The sequence below is a fragment of the Dipodomys spectabilis genome, unplaced genomic scaffold (genome assembly GCF_019054845.1).
Source record: "Dipodomys spectabilis isolate Male_0828 unplaced genomic scaffold, ASM1905484v1 ptg000205l, whole genome shotgun sequence".
NCBI lineage: Eukaryota > Metazoa > Chordata > Mammalia > Rodentia > Heteromyidae > Dipodomys > Dipodomys spectabilis.
Window position 1 is genome coordinate 3,903,042 of NW_024870882.1, and position 7,195 is coordinate 3,910,236.

General features: G+C 42.2%; 1 pseudogene; it reads right to left on the minus strand.

Moving 5' to 3' along the window:
• Positions 1 to 3,159: 3,159 nt before the first annotated feature.
• On the minus strand, positions 3,160 to 4,755 carry LOC122122130 (annotated as a pseudogene).
• Positions 4,756 to 7,195: the final 2,440 nt, after the last annotated feature.

The following is a 7,195-nucleotide window of genomic DNA, read 5'->3' on the forward strand; positions in this document are numbered from 1 at the left end:
TTAAAATGAGGGCAGTGGCTGTAGTTTAACTCGAGGCTAAAGAAGGAAGATCCCTATTCAGACAAGGCTGCATAGAAAGGTCATTTCCAAATCACCATACTAGTGCTGAAACTGGAGGGACAATTGCTTGTAAGCATTTACAAGTGAGAGAAAAGTAAGAGATAAGTTTCTGATAACATTAGATTTTGGTCATGTCAGTTTAGATTTAATATTTGCATGAATTTTAAAAATTTTCCTTTCCCCTTACTTTCAGTATATTATTTTGAAATTTTGTAGTGTGTTCTTGTTTGCTGCATTTAAAAGAAACATAGTTTTCCTTTGCATCATATTAACATTTTTTGTATTACATTGTGTTATTTATTTTTGAAAGTTTTTATGGTCTTTTTTTTTCTCAATCTAGAGACTGGCCACTGCCTCAGAGATTTTGCTCAGTTCTGCCAACTGAGTCACAGCGCAACTTCCAGCTTCTTTCTTTTTGAAAAGTCTCAGGCAAAGCCCAGCACAACTAAGGAAGTTGAAATCTGATGCTCTTGGTTTGAAGCCAGTCTGAGCAGCAAAGTCTGAGGTTCTTTTATTTTCCATTGGTTGTGGGGTCTGAACTCTAGGCCTAGGCGTTGTCCCTCAGCATTCCAGCTTAAGGTTAGTGCTCTATCAATTGAGCTGCAACACCATTTCCGGCTTTTTTTGTATATGTGGTTCTGAGGAAACAAATCCAGGGTCTCATGCATGCAAGGCAAGCACTAAACCACTGAGCCAACTTCCCAGCCGGAGTCTGAGATTCTTATCTCCAATAAATCACCAAAAAGCTGGAGTGGTAGGACTCTAGCCTTGAGTAAAACAGGGCAAGTTCAATTCCTCGTACTGGTAATTACATGCACAAGTCTCATGGACATTTGGTAGGTCTGGCTTTGAACTGCAGCCCTTAGATTTCAGCCTCCTGGGTAGCTAGGATTTACAGGCATAAGCAACGAGCCTCTGTCTTATTTTAATATTTTTAACCAGCTCTTCCCTTCAACCTCAATGCTTTTTTATTGCGGTCAGTAGACCTAAACTCTGGGCCTCATTGCTGTTTCTTACCTATTTTTACGGAGGGTAGGGTTTGAACTCTTGGCCTGAGTGCTGTCTTTGAGCTCTTCAGCTTAAGATGAATACTCGAGTTCTTCACCTACAGTGTCACTTAAGGTTTTCTGGTGGTTAATTGGACATAAGAGTCTCATGAACTTTCCTTCCCAGGAAGGCTTTGAACCGTGATCTTCATACCTCAGCCTCCTGAGTAGCTAGGATTACAAGACAGAACCACAAGTGTCCTTGTGTTTCTTAGCGTTTTGGCTCAAGGATGATGTTTTACAACTTCCACAGCTCAGCTTTTAGCTTTTTTTCTGGATTATGGACTTAAGATTCTAATGTACATTTCTGTGTAGTCTGGCTACAAACTGATCCTCAGATTTCAGATTCCTGAGGTACTCCAATTATACACATGAACCACAAAACCATTGCTCATTTTAAAATGTTAATATGTTCTTTTTTCCACTTAAAATTTTTTTTGCATTTTTTAAAAATTTTTTATTGTATATGTGCTAGTCATGGGGCTACAAATCAGAGATTGGATACAATGCCAGAGCTTTACCTTCAAGACTAGTGGCTTACCAAATGAGCCAAAGGAAAGCTTGTAGATATACTTGTTTTGTCTTGCTGCTTGAACTAAGGCCCTAGGTGCTGTCCTAAAAAGTGATTACCCAGTTTGCCATTTAAGTCACAGCTCAACTCCATTTTTTTTAAATTCTTGGTAGTTAATAGGAGATGAGCCTTATGCAAAGCCCCGAATGAATGAGTTGCCTGAAATCTGAGGATCATGGTTCAAAGCCACCCAGGGCAGGAAAGTCCATGAGACTTTTAGCTCCAATTAATCAATGAAAAGTTGGGAGTGGTGGAGCTCTATCTTTGAACAAAACATTCTCAAGCCATAGGATAGCACACAGATGTACACAGAGAGAAAGCCTTATGGACTTTCTTGTATGGGCTAACTTTGACGCATGCTCCTCAGATTTCATCCTCTATTCATCCTCTCTCCGTTTAAATTTTTATTGGTCCTGCGGCTTCACCTCTGACTCTGGGACCTATATCTTAGCTTTCACAATCAATGCTGGTGTTTTTAACACCTCTGCCACAGCTCAAGGTTTTGTGCTGTGTAACTGGAGATAAGAGTCTCAAGCAGGTTCCTCCCCTGGCTGACTTGACACTGCAATCCTCAGATGTCAGCCTCTTGTGTAGTAAGGATTACACACATGACCAGCAACATTTGGGTCATTTCACAACTTTAATATGTGCTTGCTTCCACCTCCTTTTATTTTTATTATTTTTTTCATTTTTGCTTGGCCTGGGAGTAGAAATTGAATTTCAGATGCTCTCTCAGTGCATACATGGGACTAACCATAACGTTTGGCTTTTGTGGGAAAGTTAATTGGAGAGAAGAGCTACGCCAGATTCAGGAGGCTGAAAATTGAAGAAAGTCCTTAATGTTCTCTTCTCTAATTAACCACTAAAGGCTAACTTGGACTTCCTATCACTGTACAATCACTCACGACGGACCTGGTCATCTACAGACACTTTCTTGTAAATGGCATCCTTTGAAAACATGTACAATTCTATTTGTTCCTCATCTTAAGATCTAAACCTACATAGTGCTGATCTCAATTAGTCATGGAATACCAAATACGATAGGAAGACAAACCTGAGAGAGAGACATGCAATACAAAAGCAGAGCTTGCTCAGTTCCTCAGCACTCAAAGAGGGGAGGATGTGGAAGGGGGGGAGAACTTCATGAGCCTTTCTACTCTTTATTTTAGCAGTGGGTTGTGGGAAATGTGTGGTTTTATTTCAACATGAAAATATCTCAATGCATGGCGATCTTGCCTGATGGGTTTATATTTTCTGCATAAATGTTATGGAAACTCATACATAACTCTCTTTTCATCCTGCAGTAAAGGTCAAAGCAGCAGCAAACGGAGATAAAAACAGATGATCGCCAGAGTCACAACTTAAGAAGGTTTCAGAGGATGGGGATTTCCCCTTGACTCCTTTTCCACTTTCTTCTGATAGCTCGTAACTGTAGGGGTGATGTTGACAATTGTTTGTAGGAATGTTTGTTTTTCTCCAGATTCAAGTCTTATCTCTGCTTAGTTTGCTTCTCTATGCAGTATTTGACTTGCTCAGCTCCTGCCTGATTGCATCAACGAACTCCTCTTTCAGCTTGGTTAGTTCTTTTCTCATCTCATCTAAAATATCCTGCTTCAGTCTGTCACGGTCAAGGCTTTCTCTCTGGACCCGGTCGGCACTGGGCTGGGACAAGGGTGTGGACTTATAATGGCTCATAGGACCTGTTGTCAAAAACAATCATATTTTTCCTTGGAGAATCTCATCTGGAGATGACGGGTGACTTGCTGCCATTCATTGTATTTGTTCTTTCCCAAGGTTTCCTGGTTGGTTCAGGTGTACTTGTTGATGAAACCTTAGAAGTTACAGGTTCTGATTCTTCATTTTTTGCTTCTATTGTTGATCCCTTTTCGGCCATTCTCCTCCTTCTGGCCATCAGGAGACTCATTTCCTCCATTAAGCTGCTACTTGCTAAGGGAACGGGTCCATTTCCACCACCCTTGTCTCTTTTAGCTGACACGGAGTTCACATCTGTGAACACCGTGCAAAGAGGCATCTTCCACCCGTGACAATTTCCTAAGCTTGGCTCCAGCAATCGCAGCTGCAAGTCCAGTTAAAGGAAGATTGTCTTCTGAAAAGGATCCTTAAAAAAAAATCCGGATGCAGGAAGGGAGGGGCAGGAGGTGGTACAGGAGAGGGGCTTGATTAGGAAGAGGGTGTGGGGGAGGAGGGCCAGAGGATAGCAGTGGGGGTGAAGGAGGAGGTTCTGGGGGAGGAGAGAATACAGAGGCCTGGGCTGGACCTGGTGGGAGTGTTGGAGGAGATGGAGGTGCAGGTGGTCCCAAGATAACACCCTGCTGGGCTGGAGCCTCCGACAGCTGAGAGGCTTCCTGAAAGCCTGGCTCAGAAGCAGAGGGGTCTCCCAGCTCAGAGTTTACAGGGGTCTCCACAAAGGCAGAGGTGGCATTACTCGGCACTCTGCTCTCTTGATCCCATTACACTTGCTCCAGCTGCTCCATCTGCTCCCGCTCCAGCTGCTCCACCTCTCTCTTTCCAACCTCTCTCCAGCCTCTCTCTCTCTCTACCTTTCTCTGGTCTTTCCCTCTCCATTCTTTCTGTCTCCAGCCTGTCCCTCTCTAGCTCCTTCTGACGTTTCTGTTCTTGCAGTTGTCTTCTTTGGATGTCCAACTCTTCTTGGGATGGGCCATTTTGAACTTGATCAGGCAGTTGTGAATTTTATCTAGGCAATTTTGGTCCTGCCTCCTGTGAATTCAGCACTTCCAAGGCAGGCATCATGCACTTGCGAAGACATTAGCATCCTCTTTGCTGCCATAGTTAAGACTGTACACCTGCCTGGCATCTCACCACTGGTGGAAAGTCTGTGTTGCTTGATTATACTTTAATCCTTTGGGGATGGCACAGCTGATCACCAACTGATGATCCTGGATCTTCCTGCCCAGCACTCTGAATGTGTTGTTGCCTGTATGGTGATAGATATGAACTCTGCTGAACCCAGTTGAACCACAGCTGGCACCCACTTTTATTGGCATCATCACAAACCAATGCAGCAGCTCTTCCCTGACAGATACTCTGTTCACTCATTGAGCCGGCGGGCCTGATGGATGCGGCACGGGAGTGCGCTCCTCTGGGACGGCAGGGTTGGCTCATTCAGTGCTTCTCTACTACACTGGCGGCCAGCTACTCCATCACCTGCTGTCGCGCCGTCCAGGCCTGGGTTGCAGGGTAGGTGGGCCGCTTTGGCTGCCTGCTGCCGCTGCTCCTGCACAGGCCCCTGAGGACCACGAGGACCAAGAGGACTGCAGCCGTCCCAGCCATGGGAGGAGAGTGGGGCGTGCCATGAGGCGCTGGTGCGGGGTGTGTGGAACACTCAGGCTCTGCCCTCGCCCTCGCCCTCCCCTACCGCTGTCGCCCTCCCCCTTTCTTCCCCTGTATAAGTAAACTTTTATATCTTACAAAAATAACTTTTAGCTGGGGACTGGTGGCTCATGCCTGTAATCCTACTCAAGAGGCTGACATCGAGGATCACAGTTTGAAGCCAACATAGGTAGAAAAGTCTGTGAAATTCTTATCTCCACTACACTATCAAATATACTAGAAGTGTGGCTATGACTCAAGTAGTAAAGTGCTAGGCTTCATCAAATGATCTCAGAGCCCAGGCCACGAGTTCAAGCCCCTGGACTGGTACAAAAAGAAAAGTTTCATTAGTTTACATTATACTAGGATTATGGTGTGAGACACCAGTACTGAGATTAAGAAACAACTTTTGTAGTAGCTGCCACTTTTGATCTTTTCCCTAGGAGTTTTTATGATTGATTTTATCCATGCCTTATATTTACATTCCACTAATGGAATTATTTTTTTAGTTGGAGGCACATTTCAATAATTCAATAACATATCAAAAACACATTTTTCGTTATTTTAAATAGAGAAGGGAAACATATGATGAGTCTGAGCCCAGCAGAGAATGAAAGATGGTTTGATTGCAGATATGTGGAATGTATTCCAGGATGTGGGAACCTACCAATTTGGGTGCTTCAGTTATCAGGTCTTCCTGAAGCTTCAAAATAAATTTCTATGATGTCATAGCTACCTTTGCTATCACAACCGATAGGTGTCAGGCATTGATCTCACCCTTAGGTGGACTTAGATACACAAGGTGAAAAACATAATATTTAGAAGAAATGACGATTTACCATAAGACCACAGCTTAATGAGCTTTCCTGATTGAACTTTGAGATTTCATGAGTAGGACAGGCTCATCTCCACACAAGACTACTAAGCACTGAGGACCAGGCACTATTGTAGGCAACTAGAGAGAAAGATGTGAATACAGATGTGAATGGTAAGCCTTTATGCACATGTCATGCTGTTGGAGAAAACCATAAATCAAAAAGTTAATGTCAATAAATCAGAAGGATGGTCATGTGGGGAGACAGCTTCACTTTGAGGATTGGAGGAAAAGACATGATATAATAGTAGGAGGCATCATCCATGCAATTATTGCTTTTCCAGGCTGGCTCCAATCTCAATCACAGATCGCATCCTCCTGAGTTGCACACTATAGGTGTCAGGCACCTGCAGTGGGCTCTTTGATATAAATATCTATAACAAATGTGTGTTAAGTTTCTTGGAAGTTTTTTGTGAGAAAGGTTAAAAATTAAACATATTATGCACCCTAAACTTTCTTTTCACTATCTTCTAATTATTTCAATATGAGCCGTCTTACTCACTTTTTGGAAAAGTCAAGACATTTTTTTTTTCATTGTTCAAATCCTGGGGAGGGAATAAAAATGACAGCTTCTTTGACAAAATACTAGAATGTACTAGTCATTTTAACTGACCAGTTTTGCCAAATAATATGTCTTGCCCTTCATGGATTTTTCATCTTCAATAATGTTAGATGAATAAAACTATAAATAGGAGAAAAGCAACCACATAGTAGCAAATTTATCACAATGACATATATAAGCTGTCCACTTTTTACCAAATGAAAACAGTTGCCACAAGCATTAAAAATTTGAATAAAAACTTGGAGATTCTTCCTCTTCATACAGTTGGTTTTTTTCTTTTTTTCTTCTTGTTTTGTTTGTTTTGGTTGGTTGTTGGCCTTGACCTTTTGGTCTGGGGGCAGTCCCTCAGCTATTCAGCTCAAGGAGAGCGCTCTACCACTTGAACCACAGCACCACTTCTGGTTTTCTGGTGGTTTTTTGGAAGTAGGTCTCACAGAGTTTCTTGACCAGACTGGCTTTGAACTGAAATCCTCAGATCTCAGCTTCCTCAGTAGTAGGATTGCAGATGTTAGCCACCAGCAACTGGTCAAAATAGTATTTTTTTCAATTTGGCTAGCTTGAATGATTGCCAAGGAAATAAATAGAACGTAAAATTGTTAATTTGTGCTAAAATTTGCAATAGTTTTACCTTGAAGAGTAGTGAAATATTTAGAATTACATATTTTGAGAAAATGTAGCTGATTAGCTTTTATTGATTTAAAATACAATATAAATCTCTTTTTTATTTAAAA